Source organism: Pan paniscus, chromosome 14, assembly GCF_029289425.2.
Source record: "Pan paniscus chromosome 14, NHGRI_mPanPan1-v2.0_pri, whole genome shotgun sequence".
In the NCBI taxonomy this organism is placed as follows: domain Eukaryota; kingdom Metazoa; phylum Chordata; class Mammalia; order Primates; family Hominidae; genus Pan; species Pan paniscus.
Window position 1 is genome coordinate 88,202,912 of NC_073263.2, and position 12,046 is coordinate 88,214,957.

Sequence of the window (12,046 nt, forward strand, 5' to 3'; positions counted from 1 at the left end):
CTACAAGGTAAACTACAAAACACTGCTGAAAGAAATCATAAATGACAAAAACAAATGAAAATACATCCCATGCTCATGGATAGGTAGAATCAACATTGTGAAAAAGACCATACTGTCAAAATCAATCTACAAATTCAATGCAATTCCCATCAAAATACCATCATTATTCTTAACAGAACTAGGAAAAAAAATCCTTAAATTTATATGGAATGAAGAAAGAACCTGCATAGCCAAAGCAAGAATAAGCAAAAATAACCAATTTAGAGGCATCCATCACATTACCTGACTTCAAACTATACTATAAGACCATAATCACTAAAACAACATGGTACTGGTATAAACAAAAAAGAGAACATAATTTTAACACATACATGTGGCAACCAGAAAGTCAGCAGTTGTCAGAGACTGAAGAATATGCAAAATAGCCTTATGATGTGCACTTGAACACCACAAATTATATTTCACGGTAAACAGAACTACATGCTAATTTTTTTCTAATTATCTGATTGAAACTACTTTTTTATTTTGCTCTGGCCAAAGACAGGATAAATCCTGAAGAAAGCTGGGAGATGTGCTGATATTTTGATAATTAAGTATGTGGATAGAGTGGGATAATAGTGTAATACTATCAGATATTTATGTTACGAATTACTGTATGTCATTCTATGTCTCTTGCATTTGTGGAAGACAGTGTGGCAATTCCTCAGGGATCTAGAACTAGAAATACCATTTGACCCAGCCATCCCGTTACTGGGTATATACTCAAAGGAATATAAATCATGCTGCTATAAAGACACATGCACATGTATGTTTATTGTGGCACTACTCACAATAGCAAATACTTGGAACCAACCCAAATGTCCAACAATGATAGACTGGATTAAGAAAATGTGGCACATATACATCATGCATGTCCTTTGTAGGGACATGGATGAAGCTGGAAACCATCATTCTCAGCAAACTATTGCAAGGACAAAAATCAAACACTGCATGTTCTCACTCATAGGTGGGAATTGAACAATGAGAACACTTGGACACAGGGTGGGGAACATCACACACCAGGGCCTGTTGTGGGGTGGGGGGAGGGGGGAGGGATAGCATTAGGAGATATACCTAATGTAAATGACGAGTTAATGGGTGCAGCACACCAACATGGCACATGTATACATATGTAACAAACCTGCATGTTGTGCACATGTACCCTAGAACTTAAAGTATAATAAAAAATATATATTTTTTAAAAAGAAAATTATTTTTTGAAGTGTAGGAAAAAAAAGTTTGTGTCTTCCTTCTTGACCTTGTGATACTATTAATATACATTTTACTTTTCAATGTTATAAACCCTATTGTACTTTTTAATTTTACTCTGAGCATTCAGTTATTTTTTAAAATATCTAAACTAATAGAAAATAATCATTCATATTTACTCTTGTATGTATCATACGCAGTGCTTTTTATTGATTTGGATAGATCCACATTTTACTCTGCTATCACTTTTTTTGACTTTCTGAAGAACTTCTTTTAACATTTTTTTCATGTGTTTCTCTTTGTGATGAATTATTTTAGCTCTTGTTGTTCTGCAGATATTTATTTTGACTTCATTTTGAAAAATACATATAAAGTCCCAGGTTGATTTTTTTCTTCCAGTATGTTAAAGGTATACACTCTTGTCTTTTCATTTACGTTGTTTCCAACAAATAAATGTGCTGTCAATCTTATATCTGTTTCACTGCATGAAACAGGTGTTTGTTACTCTGCTATCAATAGCTTTTCTTTATTACTAATTTGGAGCAAGTTAATTGGAATGTTCCTTGCTGTAGATTTCTTCATGTTTCTAGTATTTAAGTTTTATTATACATCTTGAATACATAGTTTACTACTTCCCATCAAATTTAGAAAAATATGGCTCCTGATAATTTCACATACTTTTACTTTAACCTATCATCATTTCTCTCCCTCGGGAGCTCAAATTATAATTTAATTACCTTGTATTTCCTACAGTTGTCCCATGGTTCAGCAGTGTTTCATTTGTTTTTTTCACTTTTCTCTTTGTCTTTCAGTTATGATAGGTTTCATTTTTTTTACTTCAAATTCACTAATTTTTCCTTCTGTGATATCTAATTAGCTGCTGCTCTCACCCAGTGTATTTTTTATCTCACATATTGTGATTTTCATTGGTTTATGTGTAATTATCTTTTTAAAAATTATGTATTTTCCATGTCTCTACTTAACTTTTTAAACATATAGAATGCAGTTAAAATAACTGTTTTCATGTCATTTTCTGCTCATTCAAATATCTGTGTCTGGTCTTTCAATTTCCATTAGCTAATTTTTTTTCTCATTATAGTTTATATTTGCCTTCTTTTGTCACACCTGATAATTTTTGTACTTTTAAAAATATTTTTTGGCTATTTTGTGTGATACAGTTTAGTTACTTGCAAGAAGCTGTATCTTTTGGGGGTCTTGCTTTTATAATTTATTAGGCAGGCATTGAGCCATATTTATTGTAGGACTAATTATTCCTCACTATTGGATCAAGATTTTTCACACACTCTCCCCAAAATCCCATGAATCTTTAGGCTCTCTAGTGGCTGGTGAGAATATTCCTGGCCAGCCTCAAGCACTGGGCATTTTTAGTCATAGTCTTTTCAGATGATTCTTTCAGAGGCTTCTGCTAGTTTCCTCACATATATGTATTACTATTTTTAGTACACTGCTCAATGCTCAACAAGAACCCATTAAACAACTCCAAAGTTTTATCTGTAGTTCTTTCATCTGAATGTATCTTTTTAATGAACTCTAGTCTCAGTATCCTGTCGTCTTAGATCTTTCTTCAAGACTCAGTAAGTCAGTTTATTTTCTTCTAGGCTCTTTCTTCATTCACCATTGTCTGCAAATCTTATCAGGTCACTGATCTGGTGTAATCATAGGAATAATTTTTTATCATTTTTTTTCCTTTTCTCTGATGTATTACTTTTCTTTGTTGTTTAAAGTTGAATGTACTGAAAACTGATTTTTACATATTTTGTTCATTGTATGATGGTCTGTTTTTGATGCACTATCTGTTTTTGTTTGTTTTTGAGATGGAATTTCACTCTTGTTGCCCAGGCTAGAGTGCAATGGCGCAATCTCAGCTCACTGCAACCTCTGCCTCCCGGGTTCAAGTGATTCTCCTGCCTCAGCGTCCCGATTAGCTGGGATTACAGGCAGCCGCCACTATGCCCAGCTAATTTTTGTATATTTAGTAGAGATGCGGTTTCACCATATTGGCCAGGGTGGTCTCTAACTCCTCACCTCAGGTGATCCACCTGCCTCGGCCTCTCAAAGTGCTGGGTAATATATATATATAAGATTTCTATTTTATTTCATTTTAATATTTGTAATGACTTTGTATCGCATCTTATTTTATGCTCTATGGATTTTAAAAGTAGTATAACATGGTTCCTATTCCTTATTACTTTTTAAGAAAATACACTGAGCAATTTTAATATTCTTTTGTGCATTCTCATAGAGGTATGTACCTAATGAAATAAGAAAGTATAACTGGGATTCAGTGCTGGTTTAATTGAGTACTTGGCAGATATTTAGCCAATGCTGCCTAGAAGAGTCGATTATGGAATTACATTTGAATTGATGATTTCGAGTTCTCAATGGATTAAGACACAGCATGAAAACATTTGACTCATAGGTACTATGAACAAATGTGCAAAGGTGTGAATAATGTGTTTGCAGAACCACAAATAGATTGCTGTTTCTGGATTATAGAGTCATGAAATGTTAATTCAGTATTGAAATGTGAGGCTGAGGTAGCAGACCATTGCCAGATCAAAAACGAGCCTGCATAATAGCCAACATACCTGACCACGATCCAATGATTACATTATGACTTAAGTAAAAAGATAAAGAAAAGTATAATCTTTAAGAGACTATATTGAGCCTCCAACAGAAATTAGAAAACATAGTTTGAAGACTCTACTATTTGTATGGTTGTGAGATTTGGGGTAAACCATTAAGTCATGATGGAAATAGCATCACAAAAGAGACAACAGGTTGACTTTCAGGATGTGGGCTTTTAAGGATTTACAAAGATAGGGCAGTGTCAAAGGTTTTGAGGATGATTCTAAAAAAACTATGAAATGATTAGCCATAAATTTCAGGGTAAACAAAAAATAAAAATAATGCTAGATCATAATAAACTGCAGTACAACTAGGAAAATACAAAATTATTTTCTGTAAGTGGGATAGAAAAACTCAAGGTTTTGGAAGCAAGGCACTTCCGATACAGTTTGAATTACATTGTGAAAACCACAAGATTAAAAAAAACAAAAACAAAAAAAGATGTCCACCAGTTTCCGTACTTATAACTTTCTGTCCTGGAAAACAGTTTAATCACCTAGCATGCAATATTTATTTGTGGGGAGTAACAATGGATTAAAACTAATTTTTATAAAGCTTTAATGCCTAAAATAAACCTTTATGTTCTGGCCTTTTTCAATCCTCTGGTTCTACATATGATCAGCCTACAAATGCAGAAATGCTTAAAACTTTCATTTCCTCTTTCACGCCACACACTGTGTGATCTCTGATTCTTACAGCACATAATCACACATATTGGGACATTTTCCTCAACTGTTTTTTCTTTTTATGGCTAACTCTGGCTCATCCTTCATGTTTCAGTTTTAATTATACATTTTACAAAAAGTCTTTGCACCTTCCTCTGCCAGTCTCTCAGTGACATTAGTGTGCTCTCTGCATCACCAGAAAATACCTTAACTTACATTATTAGTTTGATATCACTAAAGTACTATTTCTATATTAAAAGTGAATATTCAGAGCAACCTTTAGCATACCTTCTGAGAATCACCAATATATGTATTAATAAACTGTTCATAGATCCTAGGTGAACAGTAATTGCTTACGACCTCATAAAAGAAATTTTTGTTCAAGGAGGAGCTCTTTCATTGAATGCCTTTATTTTTGTTTTCCAATATCTCTTAAAATGCACAGAATATCAACAGAGATTAGATATTATGCACCTTTAACTCCTTGAAAATAGCCTTCTCCAAATATGTCTCTGTAACGTGTGTTTACTCTGCTATCAGTTGCCTAGGAAAAACTTATTATATATGTTTACTGGCACAGTAGCAAATTATATATATATATATATTTTTTTAATGCCTGGAATTGGGGACTTATATGGCTCCTCAAACACCACTCTCCAACACTGCTGCCTGGGAGCATCTCTTATGTGCTCTCCATTACCATGGTCAGCACCAACATTCTGGATCCACTATTTTTCTATTCTTATTTTTCCTTTCGGTTCTGGCTCCCATCCCCTGTGGTTATATTTACTGTGGAGCATACATCTTTACTGCTGGCAGCTGCTGCATCACGTTGTTATGTTAATGCCTACAGAACTGCAGACAGTGCCAATGCAGAAATGTGCAGAAGCTGCTCCCCTGTTGCCTCTGTTTCTTTATGGTGTGCGACCATCCACAGTAGTTTAATTCTTCTCCAGCAGCGACCCCAGGATTCTAATGATTCACAGAGATTTTCAGTGCAACATATCTTTCAGGTTTTCATTCACTGTTATCTCTCCCAAAAATTCAAATTCATGTCTATAAGAGTTAGAATGAATAATTAAATGTATCCATTTGCATAGCCATTTGCTCATTCAGTTGACGTACTTTTATTAAGTTCCTGTTAGGTGCCAGGTGCACACCCAGGCAGTGAGAACACGATGAAGTTATCACTCTCTGCCAAATCAAGTGAACAGTCCAGTTCAGCAGAAGAGACAAATATTCAAAAAAAAAATAAACATAGACCCAAATATTTACAGAAAACTTATTATCTGCCAGGCATTTAGAATGGAATAATAAATAAAATTGACTAAACCCCTGCCTTCTTGATTTAGAAGCCCATGTCCTTTACAGAGGCAGTTAATATACTCAAATAGTAGTAGCACCATATTATATGTTGAATCACGGCTAGAGTGTAACTTAAATAGAACATTCTTTCTAAAAATACAGCATTTCAACAGAGATCTAAATAACGATAGAAAAGGTATTCCACGCAGAAGACCATCAGGCAATTAAAATAAAATATGCAAATCCATTATAATTATTACATTTTAAGTAGCTCCTCTGAAAGTTTTTTTAATCAGTGTCATGATTTATTAAGGTATTATATTCTGCTTCCATGTTTGACATTTTTGTTAAAATTGTTATCCTACATTTTTGCCTCTTCCTTTCCCTGTTAAAGTTAAAACTACATTCTGGATTAACCTGGACAGCAGAAAGCAAGTAATTTTAATTTATCAATTTTCTCAATTTAAAATACGAAGTTAGTTACTAGTTACCAAATGTTGGTTCAAATGCTTTCAGTCTATTCTTTTCAAAAATCATTAATTCTTTGGTTGAAGTCAATAGGCATAGGCAAACTAAACATTCACATTGATTAATCATCAACTATTTAAGCGATTCAATCAAGGAAGTAAAGGATAATCATTCTGGGCATTTGTAACAGTTAATTAGATTCTTTTAAGGCCAAGACATTCCAGTTTAACTCTTTATGAATGGTTTACTTTGAAAAACTGATAATGATTGCATGTGATTATTACAGTAAAGAGATATGACACAAGAGGCAAACTGACACAAATGTGTTACGGTTTATATATATCATACGAATAAGATGAACTTCCTAGTTTACACAGAACCAAGTAAACTATTCTTGTTTTCTTTTCAATGCAATATATAGGACCCTTCGGTGTACAAATTAATAATGAATATTTTTTATTAATAAGTATTTTGAATATATATATATACCTACTACATTTTATTTATCTTTGGAAGTTTAATATTATATATAAATTAATGCCAATGAAAAGTTTTTTTAATTTAAGCGTTAGGTAATTGAGTTGTTCATTAAAATTAAGTAGTAAATATTTCTATGCATTTTGAGCTGCCTATGTTTTTAGTGAGCAAGTTGAACACTACTTTAGGCTATGGCTTGTGACATCCCCTTTGTTTTTTTATATTTAATAATAATGTGGGTTTTGAGTGGGTTTCCAAAACCCACTCAAACATTGTATATCCTGAAGTTTGAAATGCTATTCCTTGGGCACTGAATTCTAGGCATATTTAGGGTCATTTTAGGCAGATGGCAAATGCATGAAGTTAGCTCCAACTCTGACTCAGGAATTTTGTTGAACAAAAATAAAATCAGTGAGTAAGTCCTCACAGAATTTCAAGTAACATAATCTCATACATAATTTCCAATGTTGGCATTATTTCAAAATCATAGATTGCATTTGTTATCTATTACTATGCTGCAAATCATCCCAAAATACAACAGCATAAAACAAAAACATTTATCCTTCCATTTCTGTCATCAGAAACCTGAAATCTCCTCTTGGTCCTGTGGCACAGGATTTCTCTCAATGCGGCAAAATCATGTTGATGAGTGAAGCTATATTATCTCAAGATTGATCAGCTGTTGCAACAGAAAGGGATAACCCTTGTTACTTTCTTTCTCTTTGTCTTCTTTCTGCATAATGCCTAACATGGCGATATAGTGAAAGTGAGTGGCTTTTGCCCAGAGGACTAAAAGACGGAATGTTTGGAAACCGAAAAATTTCTGAAAAATCACAGAGAGGAAAGAGACTTATGAAGCAGGTGAAAGGCTTTGAACTCCTGTGCACAACTTCATACTGTGTATGCATGCATCTGATTCGAGTTAGCAAATGTAAGACTTCGTAAACTGAAAAAAAAAATGTGTAGATATCCACCAACATCTCAGATGGACCACCGTGTGTTGTTAGCACCAAACAAAACTAAATAGCTCTTTCGCATCTTTAAAAAATTAACCTTGGAAGCATAGACTACAAAAGGTAGGTTATAAAGTGCAGCCCCAAATTGATTGCCTATTAAGGTAAAATATCAGTATTATATATCACGTTTAGTAAAATAACTAAAGTCTTCACCTCTGGGTGAAGGATACAATCCAAAATAGAAGAACATAAAAGGAATCATGACAATTTCAACTTGAATTTGAAAAGAAAATCAGTGAATATCAATATGATGAATTAAAAAATGGAAATAATTCCTTAAAGAATATAAAGCAGCTTACAAAAATGCTCAAATATACAAATATGAACACTCAACATAAATAGAAAAATATGAATTCTCTATAAATAAAATAATATAATAAAAATCAAAAGCTGTAGTATTAAAAAGATATAAAAACTAAAATATATATCTAAAAACACTTACCAGATGGACTCAATAGCAGAAACAAGGGGAAGCTATGTCAGCAAGATGACAGAATAAAAAGTCCCAGCCCAGGTTCCTTCACAGACAAAGTAAATTAACAAAAATGTACAGACCAAAAAAATCTTTATGGGAATTCTAGGAACCAGTTAAGAATTTGCAGTATGCCAGGCAAATACAAAGCTCAGAATAGCTGCATTGAAATAGGTGAGAAGAGTTGTTTAATTTTATCTACAATATTACCCCTTCCACAAGCCCACACAGCTCAGCTCAGTTTGTACCTTCTGGACTAGTGGGTGGAGAATAGTGAAATATGCATTCAATGTTGTCGCTTTTATACAGGGCTACCCTGAGGAACAGGGTTCTGTTTGCCTGACTCAAAGCACTAATGGAACCAACATAGTTTGAATGTCTCCAGGCTGCTGAAAGCAAAGGTGGGCAAGGGTGGCTTGTTGCGGCATCAGACGGTCTACAGATACAGTGCTACGGATCAGAAGGTCTACAGATACATGTCTACATATACAGTGTTACAGATACAGTATAGCTCAGCACAACCTAAAGGAGTCGTGGCCTCTCTCACAGAATGGAGGGAGGAGAATGAAGCATGCATCTAGAATTTTGGGTTTTCGGATAGCTTCTCAAGGAACTGAAATGTGTGTTGCCTGATTTAGGAAAATGATGGAGAACTTGCATAATTTATAAGCCTCAGAGTCACTGAGAAGAAAGGAGAGAGGTATGCCTTACACTGTAGCACCAGAGAGCCTGACGTACCACCGACAGCCACCAGAGGGTGAAAAAAATTTGTGAGTTCCTGAAAAAGAAACCAGCAAACCTCTCTAACTGAGAAATTACACATTAAATCCCAGAGAATTTGTATCCCCCCAAAAGGTTGTACTGCCTCCCCAAATATTATTCAAGCTGATTAATGAAGGTCTTCCCTGCATAAAGCCCTTAGTCTATAAAGACTGGCAGAGGTGGCAGTTGTTTTCAAACACATAAAACTCAGCAAATAAATAAGTAAAGATTCAGAAGACACACAGGAGAAAAGAGAAACATAGCCCAATCAAAGAAATAAAATAAATCTCCAACAATGAACCCCAACAAAACAGAGAACAATTGATTGTGTTACATAGAATTCAAAATAATAATCTTAAAGAAGGTCCATGATCTACAAAAGAACAGATAGAAAATTAAATAAAATGAGGAAAATAATACATAAATAAAAAGAGCATAGAAAAGAAAAAAGAGATAAAAGAAAGAAAATATATAAAAAAGGAATTTATCTAGCTAAATAATAGAAGTTCACTACATGGCTACAAATGTAGACTTGAGTAAGCAGAAGAAATAGTTTTCTAGTTTCAGTAAACTAGAAAACAGGTCATTAGACATTACCAAATCAGAAGAGAAAAAATAAAGTGAAGCATGCCTAAAACATATACGACACCACCAAGCTGACCAATATATGCATTATGGGACACCCAGTAGAAGAAAAGAGAAAGGGGCAGAGAGCTTATTTGAAGAAATAATGACCAAAAACTCCCCCTAACTGAGGAAGAAAATGAACATCCAAATTCAGGAAACTCAAATTACTCCAATTAGGATGAGCATAAAAAGGACCACATTGAGACATGTTATAATCAACCTATTAAAATAAAAGACAAACGATCTTGAAAGCAGCAAAGAAAAACAACTTGTCATGTACAAGGGAACTCCTCTTATATTATCAGTGGACTTTTAGAAGAAACCTTACATGTCAAAAGAGAGTGGAATGATTTATTTAAAATGATGAAAATATACATTGCCAATTATCCTGTCAGTCAAAACAAAAGAATGCTATATAGCAAACAAAACATACAACAATATAAAGTTTGCTGGTAAAGGTAAACGTATAGATACGTAGGCAATATTGAAATGGTGATGTATAAAGCACTTTTAATTCTAGAACAGAATGTAAAAGAAAATAGTATACAAATAACTATAACTATAAAATGATGTTAATGGATACATAATACACCAAGATGTAATTTGTGACATCAATAACACAAAGTGAGGGTGGGGAGATGTAAAAAAGTAGAGTTACTGTATACAATAAAAGCTAATGTGTTATTAGCTGAAAATAGATCATCATAACTATGAATGTTTGATATAAGCAACCTGTTAATCATAAAGAAAATACCGACGTGAGATACACAAAATAAAATGAGAAAAAAAATAACTAAGATAGATGGAGGCCGGGCTCAGGGGCTCACTCCTGTAATCCCCACTTTGGGAGGCCGAGGCAGGGGGATCATGAGGTCAAGAGATTGAGACCATCCTGGCCAACATGGTGAAACCCCATTTCTACTATTAATACAAAAAATTAGCTGGGTGTGGTGGTGCACACCTATAATCTCAGCTACTCAGGAAGCTGAGGCAGAAGAATCTCTTGAATCCAGGAGGCAGAGGTTGCAGTGAGCTGAGATCGTGCCATTGTACTCCAGCTTGGGCAACAAGAGTGAAACTCCATCTCAAAAAAAAAAAAATAATAATAAAGTAACTTATTATTAAGTATTATTTAATTCTACAACATTTTATTTTTTAAATAATTTAAGAATTTTGCTAAAGTAACTACTTTAATTTTAAATATCTTAAGCTTCCTAATCAAGAGACATAAAGTGGCTGTATGGATTTAAAGATATATAGAACCAAATGCTTTTTACAAAAGACTTGCCTTAGTTGCCAAGGCACACAGAAACCTAAAGTAAAAGAATGAGAAACATTTTCCACAAGAGAGCAGCAGTGGCTATAGGTACAGATAAAATAGACTTTAAGACAAAAACTGTCAGAAGAGGCAATGAAGAATATTATATAATGATAAAAAGGTCAATTTACAGGAAGATACAATAATTTTAAGACAAAAAACTGTCACGAGATGCAATGAAGAATATTATATAATGATAAAAAGGTCAATTTACAGGAAGATACAATAATTTTAAGTATATATGCATTTAATATCAGAGCACCAAATATATGAAATGAACATAGAATTAAAGGGGAAAATAAACAGTAACAAAATAATAGTAGAAAAGTTCAATGCTTTACTTCCAAAAAAAAGATAAAATAATGAGACAGAGGATCAGTAAGAAATATAGGACTTCAGGCCAGGCACGGTGGCTCATGCCTATAATCCCAGCCCGTTGGGAGGCCGAGGCAGGCGGATCACCTGAGGTCAGGAGTTCAAGACCAGCCTGGCCAACACAGTGAAACTCTGTCTCTACTAATAATACAAAAATTAGCCAGGCATGGTGGTGGGCGCCTGTAATCCCAGCTACTCGGGAGGCTGAGGCAGGCGAATCGCTTGAACCCAGGAGGCGGAGGTTGCATTGAGCCAAGATTGCACCACTGCACTCCAGCCTGGGTGACAGAGCGAGACTCCATCTTAAAAGAAATAGAGGACTTGAATAACACTACAGAACATTTTAAAGTAATACACACACAGAATAATCTATGCAATAGCATCAGAATACACATTATTCTTAAGCACACAAAGAACATTCCCCAGAACAGATCACATTTTAGGCCACTAAAACTGGTATGACAAATTTAAGAAAACTAAAATAATACAAATATCTTTTTCAATCACAAGAGAAAAAAACTAGAAGTCAATAGCAGTAGGAAAATTAGAAAATTTATGTGAATATTATATAACCCACTTTTGAAAAACAAATGAATAATGGATGAAATTAGAAAATATCTTGAAACAAATGAAAATGGAATCACAGCACACCAAAACTCATGCA

The 12,046-nt window shown here is 34.0% G+C and overlaps 1 long non-coding RNA gene across 1 annotated transcript in view; it reads right to left on the bottom strand.

Annotated features, from left to right (window-relative positions):
* LOC117975628 (uncharacterized) overlaps positions 1–11,027 on the bottom strand; it is a 698,477-nt gene extending 687,450 nt beyond the window's left edge. Inside the window, exon 1 of the long non-coding RNA XR_010109635.1 lies at positions 8,271–11,027. This is a non-coding gene — a long non-coding RNA (uncharacterized LOC117975628). The remainder of the gene's footprint in view (positions 1–8,270) is intronic.
* Between the last annotated feature and the right edge of the window lie 1,019 nt (positions 11,028–12,046).